Here is a 25,016-nt window from a genome sequence, read left to right as displayed (position 1 = left end):
TTGAAAATTAAAAAAAAACCCAAACATGAAAAACGAAAGGATAAAATACCAACAAACCACTGAGCTTTACAGTGTAATCAAGCAAAACCATACCATTTTATTTAGCCCTGATATTTAGTATTTCACATTAAATCCTCCACATTTACTTAAAAATTATATATTTCTTCTAAAGTATATGTAAAACTTTAAAATATCCATCATTATTTGTCAGAAAATATTAAATTAATTTGTGATGATGGCTATAAATAGTCAATAGTATGAAACTGAACTGGCACTGTTTGAAAATTTTGCTAGCTATGCCATTGAAATATCTTTCAATTAAATGTAACAGGTTGAATCTCATTCACAATATGAAATTTCTTTGCTTTTCATTATGACTCTCTGTGTGAAAGCAAGTGTGTCTACCCCTACTAATTTCAGAAGCTGCATAACTGGTTTTTAATTTCATTCAACTCATGAAGTAGAGGAGAAAATTAATTCATTTCTTGGTATCTAAAATTAAAGTATGGAAACTCCTGGATAAGCTTCAACTGGTGTATGTCATGTCACAGATACAGGATGTCACAGCTTAAAAAGGGACATGGAAAATATGAAATATCAAGTATCCATTTTACACTTTCAAACACATTTTTGAGTATTCGCTTTCATTATTTTCAAAGTGAAACTTAGCTCTTTATCTCAAAGTCCTCTTTTTGCAGATCCTGAATTGCATATAAATAGCAATACAACATGCAAACAAACCAAACAATTTTAAATTATTGGTCAAATACAACCTTTGAGTAGATCCCCTCTTTTCCTTTTTTTTAGTAGAACTATCTTTTCCTTCTTTTAAAAATCATTCTACATCTCCTGCCAAAAGTATTTCCTAAATTTTCATGCCCCTTATTTTTTCTATAACCTCAAGCCTTGACAATTTCTCATCTACTCAGTTCTCTAGCATGTTTGGCATTATAGACAAATTAAGTAAAGATGAGCATTGAGTGAATTTTTTTTTGTAATGACATGTAGATTTTTTTTATACTGTGCCTTACTGCATTCTAATAGATGCCTAATTTTAATGCCTTTTATACTTCCTCTATTAAAAAAAAAAAAAATCGGTGTCTAGATGTTAAAATTTTTTAAAAATCCAACATATCATATCTAAATCTATGCTTTATGAAATTAAGTTTTCATACTTGCTGATTGTTTCCATATATTAATTTTAGAGTTTATCTTTTATTATTTGAGCACACTGCTCTGGGTGTTCAAAGGCTATGTATAGCTTTCATAGATGGAGACAAGAAGCAGTGAGGCATAGAGAGAAAGCAGGAGAGATTCTCACATGACTAACTCTGCTCTGCTTTTCATTTCATGTGAAACATCCCATGATAACCAAGAGCTGCAGAACATGCACATCCATATTTCAATTTTGACAACATCAGTATTTTGATCAGGCAACAGAATATTTAAATACATTCAAGAAACTGGATCCCTGGTGACCTGTGGTGCGGTGTCAGCATGACTGCTGTTTATTGGCATAAGAGACTCAGCTGAGTAAATACAATCTGGTGTTTCCAGCGAAGGAAAAAAGCAGGAGGACAGACAAGTATATTTTGCACTGGGGGCATGTATTAGGTCTAAACCAGGGAGGCTTTTCTCATTTGTTTAAAGAGTATAAAATCAGATATTGGTATTAATGATGGTAGAGGTAAATAAATAAGGAATAGCTAACTTGATTCAAATGGTGAGATTTTAAGCCTTTGGATGTCTCATTACAAACAGAATGGAAGACATTAAATTCCTTTTATTTTGACTGAAATGAGTTCCCCCATACACCATTTTTAGACACAAAATAAATAGACAGTGAAACATCTGCAACAAATGCAGGATGAGACCTTTACTTCCAGCTCTTTCAGGGGTCACAATTCATTTTGAAGCCACTTTTTTTCTCTTTAGACTGTGAGCAATATTTGATTGAGACCAAAGCAGGACTTACTTCATCACAGAGAGCATTCAGAAAAATATGACTAGTGCCCCAAGAAGCCTGTCCTCTCATTTATCAAAAGATACAGCATGTGAGAAAGAAAACAGTAATAGCAACAGTATAAATGAAGTTGAGAAATAACAATAAACAGGTAAAAGTTAGAATCAATGACAATATTATGAATTACATCTAAGACAATCATTTACTATGTACTAGAATATGCTTCAGCTACAAATAGAAAAATAATGTCAAGCACTGTTTTTCTTCTGTGTAACATCATTGTACATCTCTTTCTCTTCTTATGGACCACAGCTCGAGCACTGAAGCAGCAACCTCATCTTCTACCAAAATGACTTTACACAGCCAAGTAAAAAAACTAATTTTCAGGGATAGTGAAGTAATAATGCAAGTCGTCCTACATTTTTACAATCAAATATGACAAAGTCCACTGTCTTTGCTGGAAATTTCTTTTCTCATCCTTTGCCAGACTCCTGAGAAGGAGACCTTACATAGTTAGAGACATTTTCTATCTTATTTGAAGGAACGCCTCAACCATTTCTCATCTCTGGTGATCACTCTTTCTTGCTATCTGCATCCTCAGATCTTTGCCAATATAAAGGGAATTTCATGAATTTGGATCATTTTGCTTTTTTCGTATTGCTCACCTATAATATTGTCTCATTATTTTACAGTGTAGCTGAATGACAAACAGCAGAAGAGTTAAAGGCAACATAGAAGAAGAAATCTTGACCATCAAGGAGTTCACCAAATGGAAGCCCACCAGTTTTCGTGGATGGATTGCATAATATAAAAACCTTACATCTGGCCTCACACAGGTACAGATATCTGCAGTTTTTTCACTACCTTATTTAGACTGGCAGTGGGAAAGGGATGCTGCAGTCCTTCATAATTTCTGTTCATCAGGAGATTCTTCCCATTCTCTGAAATTCAGTGATTGGTTAATTAGACTGAAACCAGAAAAGCACTTTGTCTGGCATTACCAAGTGAGAGTCTGATCCTGATGCTTTCATAGTTTCTTTAGAAAAGGTAGCAGGGGATGAGTACAAATGACAATGATCATCTGCTTTCACAGAACAATGCCTTCCTGGGTAAAAGTCAGGCCCAAGTCTCTGATGACTTTCAGCTAGGATTCTTTATCTGGAAAGCATCTCAGGGAGTGGAGTTATAGCAAAATTAATAGGAAAACATCTAAGAAAAATTAGTAGGAAAACATCTAAGCTGACCAGATCCGTTATCTAAGGTAGAAAAACTCAGAGACTCTAAGAATTTGAAATAAGTTTATGGTGACTTTTCTAGTATGTGATGAAATTGAGTACTTGCATTAATTGTCCTGTTAATACCATATTTCAGGTATAGACAATGATTAAATTTGGAATCATGACCACAATAGATAATTCTTCATTATTCATCCATGAAATAAGACCCTTAATTCTAGCACGTTTTTAGAGGCTTCGGTCATCAATATATTTCTCAATTTTATTAATGATAAAAAATACACTGACTTAAATACAGAAAATAATTATAACCATATGTTAGAAAAATAGTTCATAAACAATGCACATATCTTATGTAGATCAAAGAGAAGTGAGGTGAAGAGTAATTACAGCATTATGTAGTCAACAGCAGAGTAAACTAGTTCCATGACTAAATCAGGTACGAAACCACCCTACTGTGGTCTAAATTAGCGCCTTTAGGGAGTTAAAATGCAAATGTATCTTTTCTAGTGTATTTTCTTGTTTTGTCTTCTTAACACATAATATGCATACATAAAGCTTTCTGGAAAAATAGGTAAACTAAAGTCTACTATTGCACTTTCAATTAAGCATTTTCAGAAGTCTTATATTTTTTCTGCCTGTTAATGAGTCCAGTTCACCTGGCACAGAGAAAATCTTTTGCATAGCTGGTAAGAGGAAGGTTCCTTTTACTACATGGTGACTAAACAACATCTACTTGCTTATCCAGTAAGTCTTATTCAGGCTGGCAACAGTTGTTCCAGAATTGTTTTTATTCTGATTTTCCTTTAAGAAATTTAGGAGTCAGAAATGAAAAATAAACTTATTGCAGCAAAGATAATCCTTCTTATCCAGTCTGTGATAAAGAAGTTGTGAAATTCTCTGCTACGCAAGTTCCTCCTGATTCCTGAAGGCTTAGCCTTTTCCCTAATGTTCATCTGTTAAATTTAATAAAGCACTGAAGTCTTAGAATCATAACATTTTTATTATTAATAATTCAGACTCTCAAATACCCCTTTTTTCTCTGTCTCCTCAACATCCCCACCCCCTTTTATGTTCAGTTTTGCTTCAGTTGCTGTTTTTTTTCTGGATTCCTTCATATTTCTGACTACCTACTCTTATCTTCCATACAGCTCTAGTCACCTGCTGAATCACATCGTCGCGTTGGAATGAACACATATGGAATGAAACCTCTCCTCCTGTGAGCTGATTTCAATCAGTTTTCTTCCACGTGGCCTATAGTCTAATGTTTTTCAAGTCTAATTTCAGATGTTATAGTATTGCTCAGCAAAAACAACTAAAAGTATTCCTGAAAGGGAATAAGAAACAGATCTGTAGAAATTGCGGAAGGTAGAACAATACTTTTGCAGCTCAGGATTGATTCATCTTTGGTTTGTAACATGTCTCTGCAGGAAATATGAGACAATAACCTATCTTAGCCTGAGTTAATAACTTCTTTGCTGGTTTGGATTGGTTCATTTTTTTGTTCAGTTTGTTTGTTTCTTGGTTTTTTGGTGGGGTTTTTTTGGGGGGTGTTGTTTGTTCAGTGTTTTGTTTGGTTTGGTTTTTCGGGTTTTTTGTTTTGTTTTTTCTCCGTGAGGTTTCAGTTTTCCTATTCTACCTGACAAAATGAGAAAGGATAGCTAGAGGATAGAAGTAAACATATTGTTCAAGACAGGGACAATACAATGGGAGTACTGTTCTCAAAACTGTTGTTTTGTTGACAGCAAGTATTACCCTCTTTGAAAACACTGACTAGCAAGATAACAGAAATAAAATTACTTTGGGCTACTTGCTATTTAGGTGTTGTGCCCTACTTTTTTCTAACTGCTTCACAGGAAATCCCAGACTTTCCACCATGGGAAGGAATGTCTGTCGTCTTACACTTATATTTGGTTTACTGAGCTTTTGACCCTGGAGTTCACCACGGTATCCTACAGCACAGCAACACAAAAAAACAGGTTTTGCACATTCAGGCATCACACGGCAGTGTTTTTTAGTCTTGTTTCTGCACTGGGTGGAATAAGCAAGGAGAATAAATAAGTAATTATGAAAAAAGAATCAGGATTGCAGGTAAATTGAAGCCTTACAGAATTAGCACATTGGCATGTGTTCTTTAAAAAGTTACAGAGAAAAAAACACTGAACATTGGGTGGAGATGGGAGAACTACACACAAAGCAGGGAGGAAATATCTGGTATTCTGAACGGACTGAGGAAAATTTCAGCAAAGGAGATGGTGGGGAAGGCTGCAAGGATTCCCTCAAAAATCTGGCGATGAAAAGATTGCATGCAAAGGATTTGAAGAGGGAGAAATCAAAGGGAGTGATCACTGGTGTGTATAGACAACCTGGCAAAAGGAAGTAAAAAGCCTGAACATTTCAATAGGTCATTTATGTCTACAAAAGGCTGTGACCTTCAATCACATTGTATGTGAATATGCCAGTGACCTAATTGGTTTACTTTTTCAAAATGGATAAATAGTTATGCATGGATTTTAGAGCTCTGTATTCTGGAGAAGTGGGGTTTTTTGATTCTCTCGTGTAATTAGATCCACCCAATATTCAGGTATAAATCCATTTTCCCCTTTTAATATTTGTACATTCATTTGTGGAATCAGTGGATGCAGCAGGCTTTTATCCAAAGGCAAAGTAACATTATTAAAAAGACTAAGCTGCCATAGCCTGGAAGGACTGTTGGAAACCACAGAAAACTAAATAAGCTTCACTGTTTATTCATTGGGGTCAAACCTGCAGGCGTGAAAACTGTATTAAATTGCATCCTTAATTTTTGATTTCTCTACTATCTGTTAATATATTAAAAATCTTTTTCTGGAACAACAATCATATACATATATAGTAAAAGAGTATACTTAAATGTTAGAATGCTTAAAATTTTTAAAAATATTGGCCAGCAAACAATTTTGAAAAAAAAACCCAAAGAAACAAGGTTTCTGTTACAAAACAGCATCTGTGAAAACCAGTTTTCATTCACATCTCATGAAGAGATTTATATGCCTTAAAGTGCAAAGATATGAACGAAACAATAAAGTCCAGCTCTGAAAATGTTCATTCTTTTGTGACTTTCTCCAACAGTAAAAGAAATACCTTTCTTTTTGCCTTTTAGACTAGTCCTTGTCACCTGCACTCCATCTTGCATCAAGAAAAGAAAATTACTGGAGTGCAGAAGGCAGAAAAGCAAACGCTTTTTGTGTTTTCACTGCAGTGTACTGTACAAAATTTCTGGGGTCTCTTTCACTGCTAAAGAAATTGACTTAGAGATTGTGACAACACTGCAGCCTTTTTTCTCCCATCAAGCACATCGGAGTTATCAAACAAAAGATTTGAGATTATAGCTGTCTGAAAAAGAAAATGAAAGCTTTACAGAGAAGCAGATGCTAGAGCATTATATATTCCAAGTGTACACTATGCTGTGCATAGCCAGCTGTAACAGGAAAACGGCTTATTTTAATGTTACACACTGGTCTTCGGTGCAGTGTCATTGCATTATAACATCTGCCTTTCCTCCTCTCTCTGCACTATTCGCTACAGCCACCTCATGCCTACTTACTGACATTCTCTGCTCTCTGTAAGTAGCTTTTGCTGAGGGAATATGCATAGTCTTCTGTTTGTTTACATGCAGTAAACACTTTATAAGCACAGCTGCCCCTCAGCACAATTCAATTTTCTCAAACAACCTTAGTACTTGAGCTACCAGTCACTGTAGAGATCATTTTCACTGCTTATTGGGAAAAAAAACACAAACAAACAAAAAAAACCCAAAACCCAAAAACAAAAATGAAAAACCCAAAAAAACAACATGACAACTTTATATTAAACCATAATATTTTGAGTAAGTGTTACAATGGGGAAAACTCTATGTATGAAAGCATGTGGGAGGCAGAGAGTTTACCTATTGTTTTCAATAGCTGTAACGAAATTATTCTGCTATCTTTTTCTGCTGTAGTGATATACAGCAAAGAACACTATGCATAATCCAGCACAGCCTGAAACAACTGGTATTTATAAATTCTAATTTCATCCATGCCTGGATAAGTGCAACAGAAATTTTCTGCCATATTATGATCTTAAATAAGAATTTGAGCCAAGGCTTATTTAAATAAGATGAAGGACGCCACATATTAATTTTGTCTCAAAATTTCTCATCATCTTATTCATGACCATACTTTTAAGAAAAGATTATCATGTATAGATACTATAACCTAGGAAATAAATAGTACAAAAAGCTTTGCTACTAAAAAATGGGATCATTAGCCCTGCTCATTTAAAAAAAGACCCTTTTCATTATATTTGCACCAAGCATCAGATTGGATTATGGTTATAATGCTTGAAAATTATATGCTGCCCAATTTAATCTTTGGAATTACTTCTGTCAAATGAAAACCTGTCTGTTAAGGGATGTTAGAGCAGCCCTGGCCCAGGCCTTTCTCCTTTGCCCAGCCTCTGGAGCCCAGTGCAGTGTACTCCCAGGCTGTGGGACATGGCAGCTGCTGCTTTCCCACTCGCAGGTTCCACCTATAGCAAATCTGAGCACGGACCCACCAGCTCAGATCTCATTCACAGCTACTCCCCACCAGTGGATGGCACCCAGTTCTTGCAGTGCTCACACGTGGGATAGGCAGTGAGACTATGCAGAGAACTAGTTAGGAAAGGATTAACAAAAGATAGGACAGACAGACTGTGGTGATCAGGCACCAGTCTTAGTCAAAGAAGCACAGTGACTGGCCCTATTTATATGGGACCAGCCCTCTCATCCCACTTTTCGCCTTTGTTTCTCCCCATTCCCTTCCCTTGCCTTTTTCCTCATCAGTCTGCCTAGTCCTGCTGAGCTCCTCTCCTCCCCATTTTGAACCCTCAGGTTTCCGTCCTTGTTGGCTGCAATACCCTGCATGCAGTTTCCTGATAGCCCATCAATTAGTGTAACTGACAAGGCTTGTTTCTTGGTTTTGTCTCTGTGTTAGTACATCAGGTTTGTGTCACTTTGTCTATGGCTTACCTGTTTTTCCTTATTATCCCATCTGACAAGGTCCTCAATAAAATAATCTTACTGAAATAGACATTTCCACATCCCACACCTAGCAAAGGAATAAAAGGTCGGTCGTGTTCTTGTGCTGACACTGTCCTCTGGCATCCAAACATCACAATGGAAGATGTCGTTCACTTCAGCTGTAAAGAATCAAAAATTTGATCCTGGAAAGGAACACAAAGATAAATGGGATCTATGTGAAGTAATCCTGTAAAAGAGAAAAGAAAGGAGCAGGGAACTGATGGGTGAGAACTGAGGTAGGCTGTAGGAGAAGAAAGCTGGCATTCAGACTAAGGAGAAGCAGGGGGAATGATGAAGTCAGTATCAAATAAGCTGTAAGCTTCTGATTACAGTGAGAATCCCTCCAGATTCCCAAGTGAAACCTGTTACTCCAGTGTCCTCCAGCATCAGGGAAGATATGTGAATTCATCCAAAATCTACAGTTTATGACTGCCAAAGTATTGATACACTCAGAGGATGAAGCTGCCAGCTCGACATCTGCTCTGATAGTTCAAAGATCAGAGGTTTAGGGATTTAAAGACTCCAGTAGTGTTGATGAGATGGTTGTGAGATATGAGGGAATACTTTACTGTTCCTTGTTTGAATATATGTCCTAAATGTATATATTACACAGTTATTTGATATTAATATAGCCAATAAACATAAATAAAGCCTTCTTTCCCAATCATACATATAAGCTTACTCAAAGATCTGCAGAAAATTAATTTTAAAGTGACAGTAAAACTGAGATAATGTCCCTAAGTAAAATTTAATCTCATTGCCCATGTCTGTTATTAAACTACTTGCTGTTGTCAACTGATATCCCATTCTTCAGAGAATCACTCTTATTCCCACTATCTTATTCCACATTGCATATTCATATATATCTCTTTATACCTTCTATTTACTTTTTGTTGAATATGTTGGAAAGGGAAGAAGGACCTTCAGAGGTAAAAATAAGGCAGCTGTATCTGCACTGCGGATCTGGATTAGAAGTTAGCCTTTTCCTTGGCAGTCCTGTGAAAAAGTTTTATTACAAAATTTGTAATGACTTTTTAAAGGCTAGTTTTTAATATTTGTTTTGGAGGTTTTTCCACTACAGACAGCAAGTCAAATTCATAACTGTTTAGAAGAAATAGAGAATTCAGCAGGGTCCATATCCTGAGTTTGTACTGAATTACACTATGCCAAGCACACTGAAGAATAAGAGGTTACAGACACCCCAAACTGGACACCCAAATCTAGTGAATATACTTAAGCTTAATTTCTCTGCATGGCCATTACCCATATGTATAATGAAGATAATAAATCCCTTAACCTTATGAGGATTTTGTGAATATAAAGTAATGTCTGACATTATATTAATGAGTTCCATTTAGAAAATAGCACAGAAAAATCAATAATTTCTGCTTAAAGAGTGCAGTCTGATTAGTTTGAATCCAATAAGACTTGTCCACACACTGAACAAGGACAAGAGAACAAAATACTGAATACTTCTAATTAAGGAAGTACCATCTCTGACTGACGGAGCCAGGGATCCCATATGAAAAAAATATTCTGTGTGATGTAATTAAAAACCATTACAGCGCATATGTCCAAGTGAGCCAAATGAAGGCTGCATAGGGAATTTTAATTTTCATGTTTTCTAATTTGAATGCTTGACTTTGTGACGTTAATTTTTTTAATATAATTTTCTGGATATAATAATAATAATAAATTGAGTAGGAGTAAAGAAATAAAAGGGTTATGTAAGATTTTCATTTGTGATCTGAAAAGCAATGGGCCTTAGACAAGAAAAGAGTCTTAGGAAGCTGGCTGACATTTCAGAGATACTGATGAGACAGTACCATTTCTGTGGGTAGATTTGCAAAGGGACAAGTGTAACACAAAGAGCTTTTCAGTCTTCTGATTTTTAAGTGTATATGACAATGACTTATGAAATATATACTATTTTTTCTTCCCAACTACATCACATTTGGTCAGACTCCTGATGCTCCATTTGAAACTAAACAAAGTTTACTCACACCCCACAGCTTCCCATAAACAATGTGGTTTTCAACAAGGATATTCCTGAGGAGGAAAAATTGTAGTTCATCACCAGTTTTTGTTACCTTTTTTAATAATGGGACATTGACAAAGCTTTTGCTTGTGACTTAGAATGCTCCTCAACAGCTGACAATTGGATCTTACAGAGGAGCATTCAAGAATTCATGACTAGTATCAGAACTTCTAATATATTGTAGATTTTTTTTGTATCACCACAAAAATGTGATCTTATTGCAAAAAAGGGAGGTAAAAAGGGGATCAGCTCACTTTTTAGTGGCTGTTATTTTTCCAGTAACACAGAAAGTGATAACGTCTTCGTTTTAAATTGTCTTATACTTTTCAAGATAAAAAAAATTATTACTTTGTGGGATGAAAAAATGAAAGCCACAGTTATTCTACTCTGTGGTGCTCAAAATTCAGATTAAGCTTTTAACAGAAGCAGATATTTAGCAAAGGAATTGTTAAATATCTTGTTGTTAAATATTGTCAAAGCTATTTCTCAAATGTGCCTGGTATTTACAATACTTTCTATATTTCTAGCACCTTCAAATGCCAACAGCATATTGTTTTTTCCACTTGTTTCAGAACAGTATTTCATATATTAACTAAGGATCAAGCCTAATGTTGATTGTTGGCACAGCACTGCTAGCTCCAGACAAACTGAGTAGATCATATAGCTTAGAAAACAAAAGACTGTGGCACATCTGTTCTCCAAGCATAGTCAGCAGATGACTGACTGTGTGAACAGTGGTGTCAAGACGAACACAGTGGTGCTGCACATTACAGGAAAAGAAGCCTATAGTGCTTTTTGAGGTACAAAATATACACAAAGCCTATTCCCCGCCCTGCATCCCTCACCCACCTGCTCTTCCAATAACCAGCATGATTCATCCTTTATGAATTCTCCACTTTAAAATACACCCAGATTCTTGCACAGTGAATCTACCCTCAGCAGCAAAGCAGAAGGACTGGGAGAAACATTACAGAATGAAAGCTACCTACCTGTTTGATCTGGCAGAAGGAGAACCCAGATTTGGACTGGGGTGAACTCAGTCTCACCAGGAACAAATCTAACTCCAACAAGCACCTAAAACACAAAGTCCACACCTGAATTAACTTCAGTTCACAACTTGTGCCCCTTAACAGTTCTGTACCCCAAGATTACTACTTACATTAACAGACACTGCTGAGGTAGGAGATTTTCCTAAAGGAACTGACAGCATATGCTGAATCTCTTCAAATATTGTATTTGAACACCCACATCTCTCCTGGTTCTAAAGGCTGGTAAATATCCCAAATATTAGAGAAATAATACAGGGGACATAAAGACCCCTATGTAATTATACACCTACCTGTGTCAAGGTAGACATAAATTTAGGTCTTGTGGCTTTGGACAAAATTAATATCCAAAAGACATCTTGAATCTCCTCCAAGTAGTTAAATATTACTAAGATATTTAATGTTTCTATTCCAGGAAAAGGGCAGATGCAGCTTTCAAACTTCAACAGTCATGAGCAGTTTAGAAAGTTCTTGTAAAATACAATAATTATGACAGTGAAATCCTTAGCAGTCATGTCCTCAAGAAAAACCACCATATCCTCAAAAAAACCAAACTCTTGTTATTTTGACTCCTGCTAAACAAATTCCATGCTAATCCGTGTGAGATACATAGAGAAGAAGATAATGTAGGAATTGCTAAGGATAGCTGAACTGCAGTTAGATTCAATATGATCATATTGAGTGATTTTGAATTTACACTGCATGGAAGAAAATAACAGAAGACTTAAGATGCTGTTAATTAATCTCTTAACCTAATCTGATTCTCTTCATGAGCAGTGTGAACAAGGTGGAAAAAGACTGGTCTAAAAGCCAGAGCATTTAGAGAGATAATCCTGTTTTTTTTAATAATTCTCTGAATAGCCTTAAGCACTTCTCTTAATATTTTTACAACTCAGCCTCCCCATCACTTAAAAGATACCAGAATACTTGCTCACCTGCTTTTTACACCTGCAATATGGCTTTGAAAACACTGTTACAACATAAGTACTATATATTTCCTTTCAAATTTCTGTACTGTTTCCTGTTCAGGAATAACCTGGTTTTTTCCATAATGATAAAGATTATGTGACAACAGATTTGTACTCTATGAATAACTGAAGGCTCTAAAACACCTGGTTTTATTTAAGTGAAATCAAGAAGCAGTTCATGTCAGTCATGACATATAATACAGTTTGTAAGTTAAATATTAATGCAATTAAAACTAACTCGAAAGTGAGTAGAATACAGTTTTCAGAGGTTTTTAAAGCCAAAAGCACACAATATACTGGAGGCAGTTTTAAATCTTGGAGTGACTATCAGAATGGCAATGTGAAGTGCTACCCAGTCTTCAAACACAAACTTTGCATCTGAACATTTATTTCTTGCAGTCTGCTCTTTAACAGGAAGATTTCTTTATAATGATACGATGTAGAAATTTTGCAATGACTGATGATTAATTCAAATTGTATTAATCAGGAACACAATCATGTAGTTTGAAAACCAGCTAAAAGGATGTACTGCTAAAACCTGAAACAGGGAAAAAGGTCTTGCCATTTGTGTGAGGATATCAAAATTTGTTTTAACATTTAAAGTTCTGTAATAAGAAACGAATAGCATATTTGTGACATTTATAGTTGATACCAGGCTGCAAAGCTCTATAATCATTATTGAAGATGAAAAAACTGTATAAAAGAGATCCAGTCACATTGGAAACCTGGGCAGATAGAGAAATGAGAATTTCTTGTGAGATGGTGCACCTACAGAATATTCCCCAATTCTAGGAAAAGATTTTTTAGAAGTAGTGATTTATTAAATGTCAGATGTGATTTGCATAAGATTGGATCCAAATACCACTAGTTGCTTCCATTTGCTTTTTCTCCTGTTTATCACTCTGACGCATTCACAAAGGTTTATTTTATCTGAAACCAATAGACAAAGCTATCCTTAAAAAAAAAACCAAACAAATAATACAAAATAAAAAACAAAACAAACCAAAAATCTCCACAAAATGTCCTTCATTATGGTTCCAGCATTCAAACTTGGTTATAGAAGATGAGTAGATCAGGGTAGCCAAATCACCTTAATTAGGTAATTTCATACCTATCTTCAGGAATGATACATATCGAACTCTTACTGCTTGCACAATCCACTCAATTATACTTACGTCAAAATTCATCAACAAACATGATGAAATTATCCTATTATTAGAATTTAATTTTTCACTTATTGGCCAAAATAATTTTAGCAACCAGAATACATACTACCTTATCAAAAGTATAATTCCTCATTTTCCCTTTCCTAATAAATAAAGGTACTATATATTTTTTAAAATGCATAAATATTATAAAATTAATTTATCTGCAGCCAACTATTTGGATATCTATTTCTTTTACTAAAATAATAAAATTTTACAGGGTCAGTAAGTAAATAAATAGCCATCTCTGAAAATAACAATAGGATTCAAATTAGAAACACAAATGATCAAAACTAAGTAGATGAAGGCTGTGTATTTTCTAAGGTCTTATATGCACAGTAAAATCAGATTGTGTATATTGGGCTGACAAGCCCAAATGGAGTTGTTCAGAGTCTTGCTCTAAATGTGTCTTTTCCATCCTGTGGGAATTTACAGCTTGAATAATGGTATATAACACTGGTAACAGCATAATACAGTGTGTCATGTTGGTCTTTCCACTCAATTGTATGTTTTAATTCTTGTTCCCATTTTGAAGACATTTTGAAGATCATTTTATTTTTAAAACACTTGCTGAGCAACAATCAATTACATATTTTGTGTTTACTTTTGACCAGAGTTTTGGACTTGGCAGAATTTTATTTTCTGTTTAGCAAAGAAGGTAATCAATTAAAGCATTTGTTGCTTAACAGCAACAAAACTGATTGTTTTCCAGCTTAATTTTTAAAATGTCAGAGAAACATTTGAAAGACATTATCTGGATTACTATTTTATACAGGATGCTGGGAGATTAATGCAATGTCAAGGCAAGGCAATAAGCTACATGCTGTTTGACTGGTTTTCTCGGTACCTTAGGAGAATTTTGACTTTTCTAAGGCCTAATGCTTTGAAGAATTATTGCATTGCTTTTATCAATTTATTAAATCAAAAAGGAACCTTTTTTTATTAGGTATGCTTAACTTTGAGACACCAAACATCAAAGAAGCAAGGAACAATTGACTTCATTGTCATGAAACTTTCATTTCACAAACTGCACCATATTTCTTTAAGATCCTTTCACATTACATACCCATAAGATGGTAGGTTTGTTGCAAAGGAGTTTTTGCTTTGGGATTTTTTTGGTTTTTAGCAGAAAGCCTTTTCCTTATTTATCCTTCTTCCTGTATCCTCAAATTACTATTTCATTCACTGTCATAAAATTAACTCTTCGCATACTGCTTCATCAGATTTTACTTATCTCAAGATAGATAATTTGTCAGCAAAGAATAATCAAGAACAGAATACTGCTAGCACAGCACTGTTATATGTCCCCACCTGAAAAGCTGTGTAATTTATTATAAAAGCAGGTAGACTGTAAAAAGAAATCTTCAGTTTTTATCCACAATCTTTAATTTATGTACAAAATATTTGCAACTTTTGATAGTTATAATGCTATCTTATGGTGACTGCCAGAAATATCAACATTTGGATACATACGGGATTGCACCTGATTGAACATGTTGGACTCATCAGAAATTTCTTTCAGAAATTAAAGTTTTCAATGAATTGACATTTATATTCTGTATCTGATACCGTTGTTGTCTACAATAAAGTTGTCAAATCACTCATTAGTAAGAAGTCTGCTGTATTTATGCTGAGCTTCAGATTTGATTTTTTTTTTTAAAAATCAAATGTAAATTGCTGAATACATTGATTCAGTAATGAAATAGTATTATTTACTTCGTTCTTAAAATGCAAATTAAATGTCTGGGTTGTACTGGATTCAATGACATTGTATGAATCTTTTTCCATCTGAATGGACATAAATACAATAAGAATGTCCCTTACATCGATATTTCCTAAAATAATTATAAAATATTTATTTGAAATTTATTTTGTGTAATATTATTCTGTATACATTTAAATCAAAATAGATATGGATCCATCAAAGGAGTATTTTAAAGAAACAAGGCTTGTTTATCACTTTTCACTAGATTAGGAAGATGACATTGAGGAAAAGCTAAGTCCCCATCTTCTGAAGTATTACAGTGGCTGGTTTAAGCAACTTTTGACAACTGATCTACAGAGGGTAACTTTCATTAAAGAAAGGAAGCCTAGTATTTCTCCTGTTCGAGCTCTTCCCAACACCATTTCTGCCTTTTATAGACCCAGTAATCCAGAACTGGATAAATCTCAGTATCACAAACAGGATTTGAGTGTAACACCTGACTTCAAGACTTTAATACAAGACTCTCACTTCCTAAGGAGACCATTTCATCTTTAACAACATGTCTATTACCCAGACCACCAGCATTTAAAAGGGGTTCTATATCTAAGGTGCCTGGTTAATAACAGTCCCTACAGATTATATTAACTAAAAATACAGCAGTTTCATCTTCTGTTAGTCTAGGAAGAGAAAAGGGCACTGTGATTTATAGGATGAAAGACTTAACACAGGTTAAATCAAAATTTTGGTTCTAAGGTTTTTGTGAGAAATTGTGTCACATTCTTTCAATTTTTTTCCATGTGATTATAATTTCACCGAGAGGACACTTTTGAATAACCAGGACTATGAATCCCCTTTTTGCTCTGGCTTCCTGAAAAAATTGCTATGAACTTCTGGAAAAAAATCAAGTAGATACCATGTAATGATGCCCTAACAACATCACTTTTTTTACAACAGTACTTCCTCCTCAATTATTTAGCCTGGTAACAGAATGTACTAATTTGAAAGCAAACCAGTGGGAGATCCCAAGTCAGAATTACAACTTAATAGGAAAATTAAGATAAAGGCAATAGTACAGAAACACTGGCTTAAACTGACAGAGCCAGGATACAACATGACACCCTGTTGGTCAGCGTGGTGGCTGCAGTCCTGTTGGAGCAATAAATGTGATTCTGTTGAAGCGGTGATCCTGTAGTAAAGTCTGGTCCTTTTCTGGAGGTCTAGTGGTGACTATGGAGCTCTTCTCTGGGAATCCCGCAGGTCGTTCTGCTTGTGGTGTTCCAAACCTCAGATTATATCCAAGTAGGAATGCTTGGTTCCTCCCCCTGGGCGGAGCATTTCACAATGGGATGATAAAATTTCATGAGTCATGCAGTGAGGATGGATGGCCCACTGGCAGAGATATCATCCCGGAGGGAGTTATCAGTCATGGAAGAGATGAAGAACACTGCCCCACCTGGTTTTAAAAGCTTATGAAGACAGTAATAGAATACATACTTTTGGTTACGTCTTACATTTTAACCTAAGACACTGAAACCTTGACGTTCATCAAATTCTGTGGTAAAGACCTTCATGTTAGTCCAGCTACATCAAAACTCACATATCACTAAGCAACTGGATGAACTATTAAAAACACTTTAATCGTGAGCAACATGGGGGTTTTCTTCTGAAGCCTTGGCTTTTACAATAAGGATGTCTGTCTTGAAAAAGCTTTTAATATTCACAATTCTGCAGAAATATCTAAAACTATTGGACAAATTAATCTCATGTATTTCCTACACACCATTATAAAGCAAGTTAATAACGTTGGATGTCCAAAATCATGATTAATCTTTTATATCCAATTTCAACAATACTCTGCTTTGCTCATCAGCTATTGCCAAAGACAACCAAATAACCCCCACAAAAGTGAAAGGATGTATTTGCTGAAGGAAGTAGTGTAATTGCTTTAAACAGGGATTATACAGGTTCATTTCAATGCTTTGTCTATAAATTCATGGCACGTCATTTCTTGAACAGTCAACAAGACGTGGTTAAAAAAATCACTTATAAAGCATCTATTTATTTTATCTAGCCATATAACATGGGAAGTTTCCCTTAAAATATAGTAAGTTTAACTTGATTTCTTCTAGATATTCCTTGCTAGGTCTTACTCACAACACTTTTTTCTTCCTTGGTGCTGATAAGGAGTTTAATTATTCTCATAAATTTTATTATACTGACAGCACTATAATTTCCTTGTGGTTCATTTAAGCATAAAAGATTTTTTTTCCATTTTTCTGGAACCTCTCCTGTTACTTTTTTAGAGATAATCAGTCAGCCTCTGAGATTCTTTCAACCATACTTTGGAAACTTTTGAGTCAATTTTATCTCATTTAGCCCATTCAAAACACAATTTGTTCAAGTATCCAAATCCATCTTTCTTTAGTCTGATAGAAAATATTTGTGGTTAATAATAATTGTGTTATTTATATTGACAATGTCCAACTGCATACACTGGAGAAAACTCAAATGAAACCATTTATTAGTTCTGTTGTCATTATTTTTCAGAGAGCTTTCCTAGGCCACTTAGCAGCAGACAACACTTTCCTCAGTTTTCCTTTTACTGCTAATGCACTCATAGCATTATTTATTATCTTTTGTGTGCCCTGGTAGTTTTATTTAATTTCATGCTTTGGCCTTTCTCTGACTTACTTCGTGCATGCTCTTAAAGAGAATTCCACTATCAGGAAGAGTTTTATTATTTCTATAGACTCTCCTTGAATTTGGTGGTAGTAGAGGGAATAGCTGTAGATGAGGTGGGACAGGAAAGTTGGTGTCATGTGAAAAGGGGAGATTTTCTCAAACCCTTTGTGTTTTATTACCCTGTCAGTGCCCCAGGAAAGCCAAGACCCTTGTGCCCAACCAGTCTGTCAGCATCCCACCATGGGGACCCTTCACTGACTATTCCAGTGGGTTAAAGGATGCTTGGACTGGCTGGTTGAGGGACACATGCCAACAGCATAAGGGAGATCCCCTCCCAGGTCTCCATAGCCAAGTGTGTTCCCTGCTGCCGGCAAGTGCCAGCACCCTTGAAGGACTCACACTAACTTACTTTTATACTACGTTTTATGTTTAAGTGGAGTTTGAGTAACTCCGGTCATCCATCATGTTCAGTGGGGGGTACCTCAGAGGTGGCTAATGTCAGCATTACACCTGAGGCAGCCTTTGGGATGGAGGTGTGCACAGCACTACCTCTGTGATCTCACCATGGCTGCTGGTTTAGCAGCAAGACATCTTTTCTTCCCCTCGGTCACGAGCTGCTATGAGGCTTATCAGCTACAAGGTACCACTGAGTTCCCCTTCTTGCAAGGATTTCAACAGAGCCTGGCTGTGGTGTGTCAACTCTGCTCCATTCTCCTTTTAGTTCCCCTTAGCATGTGTTGTGTGTGGGAAGTGGGACATGCTGACCAAGTCCCATCCAGGGAGCAGCAACTGCATTTCACCCAGGGATCAGCAACCATTTTCACCCTGTAACTTCCTTACTGTTAAATCTTCTGCTAATGTGAATGTAACTTCCTGGTTTTCTCCAGCTTTACCCCTAATCACTTTTCCACACCATATTTGTTCTATACCTCACAAACAGTTCTCTTAGCTTCTGAAACAAGGTAGTTGTATTTGAGCTACTTGCTACAAATGATCCTTGGCCCAAGCCAAACACTAACCTCTGCATGGCCCCTGAGGCAATGTCCACTGGCACAGGCTGTAACTATGTCAGGAACAGCAATTTAGCAGATCTGGGTTTGTTCAGATCACCCTACACAGGTATTCTGGGCTGTTTACTAATGTAGAAATAGGAATGCTTATAATTCCAGTATTTAACGTGAAGAAAATCAGAATTGAGATCCCAAAAGCCTTTTTTAGTTTTAACGTATCAGGCATTACACCTTGCAAAAAGGCCAAAGGACCACTCTGAAGGTCTCTACATATTAACAAATCTGCACCGTAGAATTGTGGGATTTCTGAGGCTTTTTCTTGAAAACCAAGGCTGAATGGCCAATCTGTTATTTCCAGGTTCAATTTACAAAATCACTTATTTTATAAATTGAGAACAGGTAAACTGTTTACCTCTGGTGTCTTAAAGTCCACATCATAAAGAACCTTTTAAGGTGAAGATAAAAAATTTACACATCTGACTTCAAACAATTGCTTAACACTGAGAAAAGTAATACGCTTCTGGTTTACTTCCTTTTCCTTTTTTATAGCCATAGAACCGAAAACTCTAATTGTCATTGGACTTCTAGCAGAACAGTGTAAGAACAAAATAAGTACAATATATACGATGTATATATGGTATATATTCCATAATGCAGTTCATAAAAAGTTTGGCTTTCATCATTATTTAACTCACAGACAAATACAAACTAGCCCTGGACTTCAGCTTTATGGGGAAAAACCATACAAAGAAAAATGAATAAAACGTCCAAAAGCTAATTTAAATGATACACTGAAGGAAGTGGATAAACACAGATCACACTCCATGGTACCCATTCCATGTTGCCCATGGACTCCACTGTCATTGAATGGATCATTGTAGACCTGCTTCTACTTCAGAATGGAAAGCAATAATTGGGAGGAACATACAATGATCATTTAGTCCAACTTCCAACCATTGGGACATCATGTTTCATTGGGTGCTCTAAAAATTCTCCAAATGTAAAAGGTTCCTCCAGGAAAAATGACAAGATTCAAATTTCCATAACCCTAAAACAAAACGTAAACCCTAACCCTAATTCTAACCATAAAACTAAAGTCAAACACTCAGCCTAACTCTAACCCTAAACTCTAACCCTAAATCTAACCATAACCGTAAACCAAAACACTAAGCCTAACCATAAAAATAAACACTAAACCTAATCCGACCATAACTTCTAACCCAAACCCTAACCATAACACTAAACCCAAATGCTAACCCTGACCCTAACCACAACCATAACCCAACACCCTAACCCTAACCATAAACCTAAACCCTAACCTGAACCCTAATCCTAACCCTAGGCCTAACCCTAACCCCTAACCCTAACTCTAACCCCTAACCCTAACCATAAGCCTAACCCTAACCCTAAACCTAATCCTAACCCTTAACCCTAACCCCTAACCCTAACCATGTTCATATGGATAACACATATCCTGCTGTATTGCTGAGCAGCCTGATATCCACCTCATGGCTAAGGCTCAAGAAATCTTCAAACCCAAGTTACCTTTAACTACAGTTTGAACCATTTGACATGAAGAGAGTATATTTAATGTTTTTCATCCCCATCTCCTTCTCTAGTCCCCCTTCTTCCCTAAGTTGGAATTTAAATGTCTGTTCAAAATCAACCTCCAAGGGATGCTCAAGCCTAGCAACGGGGAAATTTTTTATCTGTTTTGTGATTTCCAGGTAGAAAATAACGAAAAAATAATTCCTTACATTAAACCAAAGAATTTCACTGGGGTGATTGTTAAAGTGGGATAAGCATCTTTTGTATGCTCAAGAATGAACTTTATCTTTGAGAGTGTCTCCTCCTTACGACTATCTTCAAAGGCTCTCCAGTGAGCTGCTTGACTTGAATTCTACTCAAGTTTCCTGTGTAGTGGATAGCTGAGTATGGGCTCCAACCATAAATTTTAGGAAATAGTTGGGCACCTAAAATTAAATTTTGTAGGTGCAGTGTCTCATTGTCATCGTCCTTTGTATGGAACTAGTCCACAGCATCTAAATACTTGATTTGCATAGATACAGGTTTAGAGATGGAAAAAAGTGCACTCTGTATCTATATCTGTAAAATTGCTCTGTATCAATGGAAGTTAGAGTCAGACAAAGAAAGTGGCTGTAGGAAAGAGAATTGAAGCATATGCTCCAAGTGCATTAAGAAAGACAGACATAAACTTGCTAAAGGAAAAGAACCTGGATGAAAATGACAAAGGCACCCAACAACTGAGGGGAAAGAAAAAATAAAGGGTTTTAATAAGTTAGGCAAATGAGATTGAAAACGGTGTTAATTTTGCCTAGCATCATAAATGGCAACTTAAAAAAGCAGAAACACTAGATACAATATAGTTGGTTTAAGTTGTTAGCGTAGCAGAAACTGCAGCGCATCCCGTCATCTGGGAACAATTACCAGCTGCTGCCATCAGGAATATCATCCTTTCTTCACTATGCTACTGTACAAAACCTGTGTCCAAAACAAACAGCTGTGATTCCAAGGGTGGCTGGAACTCAGAATACATAAGTTCCATGTTATTGTTCTTTCTCAGTGTTCTACAGTCAGAATCCTACCCTGTCTTTTCTTTTCCCTAATACCTTTTCCACACATTTCTTCCCTAAACTCATGGCTCATCTCATCTGCCTTACTGCTAGCATTACATTTTATTTTGTGTGTAACGTTTTCGACTGATTTCTAAGAATTACACATAGGGGAGATTAAACAAAACAGACATATTTTGGAAATTATTCTGGGTTTTTTGTTTTTTGTTTTTTGGTTTTCTTGTCAGGAAAAATATCTAGTGACTGGAATGACAGTAAATGGAGAGGGCAGACTGTGGCAGAGGATAATCCACTTTCTGGAGCTGGCGTAAGAATAAAAACTGCATTTTCTCTTAGTTTTAATCAACAAAAATCCTTTTGAAGACTATACTCTATGATGGTATTTTAACCATTACTCAGCAAGATACAGAAGAGTATAACAACATAGGGCAGGATGTCACTGATATAATCAGCAACATTAATACCATGATGATTTGACACTAAATACAATAAGGAGGGGAGGTTTTCATGAGGCTGCTTTTTTCATTGCTATTGTTCACTTAATAATCTCATCTTTGATAGGAACATTTACTCCTACAGACTTTGTGTCTCTGTGCAGCTGAATGGGAATCTGACTTTCAGACACAGATCCAGCTGCTTCCATTTTGATCTAATGCAGACAAACCTAATACAGTTAAAGATCAGGCTGCCAGCAGCCCTTTCAGATCAATTTATGATCTCATATGGCATGATCTGAATGAAGATAAATTTGTTTTCTTTCATTAAATCTACTTTCTAAGACTAGAGGTTTATTTTTTATGTATCTCTCTATATATTAACATATACTTAATAGGTTAGCAGAGAATGGCTGCCAAAGAGTTTTCGACATTGGGGGGGTTGCATTTGAAGATTTATTCAAATTGTGAGATACTGTATGAGGTAGGCATAGATACAAAAGGAACAATCAATAAAGAATTTCCCAGAAAATAGTCACTCAAAAGAATAAGCTTGAGAAGAATACTGTTTAACATAGACCTGCATAATTTTATTTTTTTATGAATATAGTTAAACTTGGGTCAGGAATTATACCTGCTGCTTGTTTACATTTCATTAGTACAAAAGGTTAAGGATGTTTATGCGTAGCAATGCATATAACAAGTAACAGCCACAACACACAGATGAAAATAAAAGAAAAAATACTATAAACAAATGCAAAGAGTCAAAAAAGTGAAACACATAGGAAATTAAGAAAAGTTCTTAGAAATAAAGAAATCAGTGAAAGAGAAGAAATAGGCTGACTATTCAGGGACCTTTAAGTACAATGAAACTCACCAAGATATTAAATTCTGAATCTCAGACTAGCAAGAGTTGGTCTGCTCCTAAAAAGCAATTTAGAGTATTCTGATTGCTTTGAAAGAATTTAGAGAATTTAGTCAGACAGCCAGGGATTTTCAGAGCATAGCTATGGGCTTGGGCAGCAATGTAAAGCTGGCTATATTGCATCTGCAGACCCTTCACAGTCCCTTCTGCTAAAGAATTTCTCAACCAGTTACAAACTATTCACCTGAAAAACCTACAACCCACTTCCATTTCTATCAGAGATTTCCTTTATGACTGTGGAATGCTTGGTCTACAGGGTGTGAGCTAATGGCAGAAAATGGGAGCATTTCACAGCTGCCAGGTTCAGGAGCTTCCTGGGAGGTAGGTGCGATAGTATAGACTTGTTGACCCTTCATCCTTATCATTCAGCCTGACTCTCAGAAGGAAGCCAAGTAGGCAAGCTTGGAGGCCAAGGGTCACTATGAGGTGAAGAGGCAAGGAAACCTGAGTGTGCTGGCTCTGCAGCCTTTCCTCACAACCTCAAGGTCATATTTCCGTGCATATTTTATGGAGCAGTTCCCAGTGCATCATATCTTCATTGCACTTACAGAGGGACAATGTAAATGGGATATGCTGACTGAAAAAAAAAAAAAAATCAGTTTGATGGAAAAATACCCCAGAAATATAGAAATATTTTCTCCAATTTGTTTTAAACTTAGAGCATGTCCATGTTCAACCACACAACCTGGGTGCCAGCTCACCCAGGGTTAGAATGAGCTGTTTACAGGGCAGGGTTGAAAAAAGAGCAAACCTAAGAGACCTTAAGCTATCCAAAGACCCACTGTCACAAAATAGCCTGAGTGCCTCTCCAGTGCCTCTTTTTCTCATATTGTCTCAGTTTACCCTCTGGAAAAAATGTCACATGAATAGGTAGGTAATAATGCAGAGAAACAAAATGGGGTTGTTTGACAGGTTGGAACTTCCTTATTATCACCAGACATCAAATAGAGTAGAATAGAATAGAATAGAATAGAATAGAATAGAATAGAATATTTCAGTTGGAAGGAACTTGCAAGGATGACCTGACCAATTCAGGACTGTCCAAAAGTTAAAGCATGTCATTAAAGGCATTGTCCAAACACTGTATTGGTTATTTTCACTCTTCCAAAAACAGGACTCCATAAATATTTGATATGCAAGTATGAAACAAAGAATGGCTGAACCCCTAAATTTTCCAGAACAATTAAGAGGATTACAAACTCCTCAGATGCACTGAAATGGCATTAACATCCACGCTGACAGGCTTGCAAACATAATGCTGGATCTGTGGAATTGTACTCACCTGTTCTGTTGGTGTCTAAAAGGGACTTCTGTATCACATGAACTGAACATAAGTACCTACCCTGTGGCATCCACACTGCTTTAATAAAATCCTAAACCCAGCTTGCAGTATGGTGCTCAGTTAGGCTAGAAAGATATAATTTCTTATGTCTAAACCACTCCAGATGATATGATATTTTTAAAGGGTAATTTTTGTTCTGTCCTTTAATTACCATTACATTTTCTCTTTCAGCTACTCCAAGACCAGTTATACCAGATAAGAAACAACAAGCAAAAGGTTACTCTTTATGGTGCAGATTTTCTAAAGAAACTTTATGAATTGCAATAGAATAAAACTAACATTTTAATGTAAACATACCAAATTGAAAAGATTTTTTTAAAAAAGCTGTTTTCTGGGTTGGCTAACTATACATTTTACATGTTCCTGAAGAAAATCAGAGCTAGACTTTCAATCTGCTTATGACTGAAATCCATAAAGAGCTGAGGTTTTTCAAAGGAAACATCTGTGTAATGCAAGAAGTCTCTCATCCTTGTTTCAGCTAGTCTTTCTGATTTTTTTGCAAGACAACACAATGATTTTGCCTTTTTTTTCCTTCTATCTCCATCCTTTTTCAGAGGCACTTCAGGTAATCAAGTTTTACAGGAGGGGAAGAACATTTTAGGACGTAATCATACAATTATATTGACACAGACAAAGTCCCTTTGTAGATACTTGTTTGTCTACATAGAGGTGGAGCTTTCCAATGAGCCCTGAGTGGCAGGATCTGTATATCTATGGCAAGGTATGCAATCTCACATCATGACAGATCCATGGGCTAGCAGACATCAGAAACTGAACATATATGCC

The 25,016-nt window shown here is 36.0% G+C and overlaps 1 long non-coding RNA gene across 8 annotated transcripts in view; it reads right to left on the bottom strand.

Moving 5' to 3' along the window:
* Nucleotides 1-1,852: 1,852 nt before the first annotated feature.
* The window catches only part of LOC121674296, a 37,002-nt gene continuing 13,838 nt past the window's right edge, over nt 1,853-25,016 (bottom strand). For 5 of the 8 annotated variants that reach the window (XR_006019519.1, XR_006019522.1, XR_006019520.1 and 2 more), the window contains 3 exons: nt 11,479-11,587; nt 11,309-11,393; nt 1,853-8,424 (listed from right to left, as the gene is read on the bottom strand). This is a non-coding gene — a long non-coding RNA (uncharacterized LOC121674296). The remainder of the gene's footprint in view (nt 8,425-11,308; nt 11,394-11,478; nt 11,588-25,016) is intronic. The other 3 variants (XR_006019525.1, XR_006019521.1, XR_006019526.1) reach the window with 3 other exon arrangements.

The sequence above is a fragment of the Corvus kubaryi genome, unplaced genomic scaffold (assembly GCF_017639235.1).
Source record: "Corvus kubaryi isolate FWS band 111438036 unplaced genomic scaffold, C.kubaryi_AGA036_p1.0 67, whole genome shotgun sequence".
In the NCBI taxonomy this organism is placed as follows: domain Eukaryota; kingdom Metazoa; phylum Chordata; class Aves; order Passeriformes; family Corvidae; genus Corvus; species Corvus kubaryi.
This window is presented reverse-complemented; position numbering and strand designations above follow the sequence as displayed.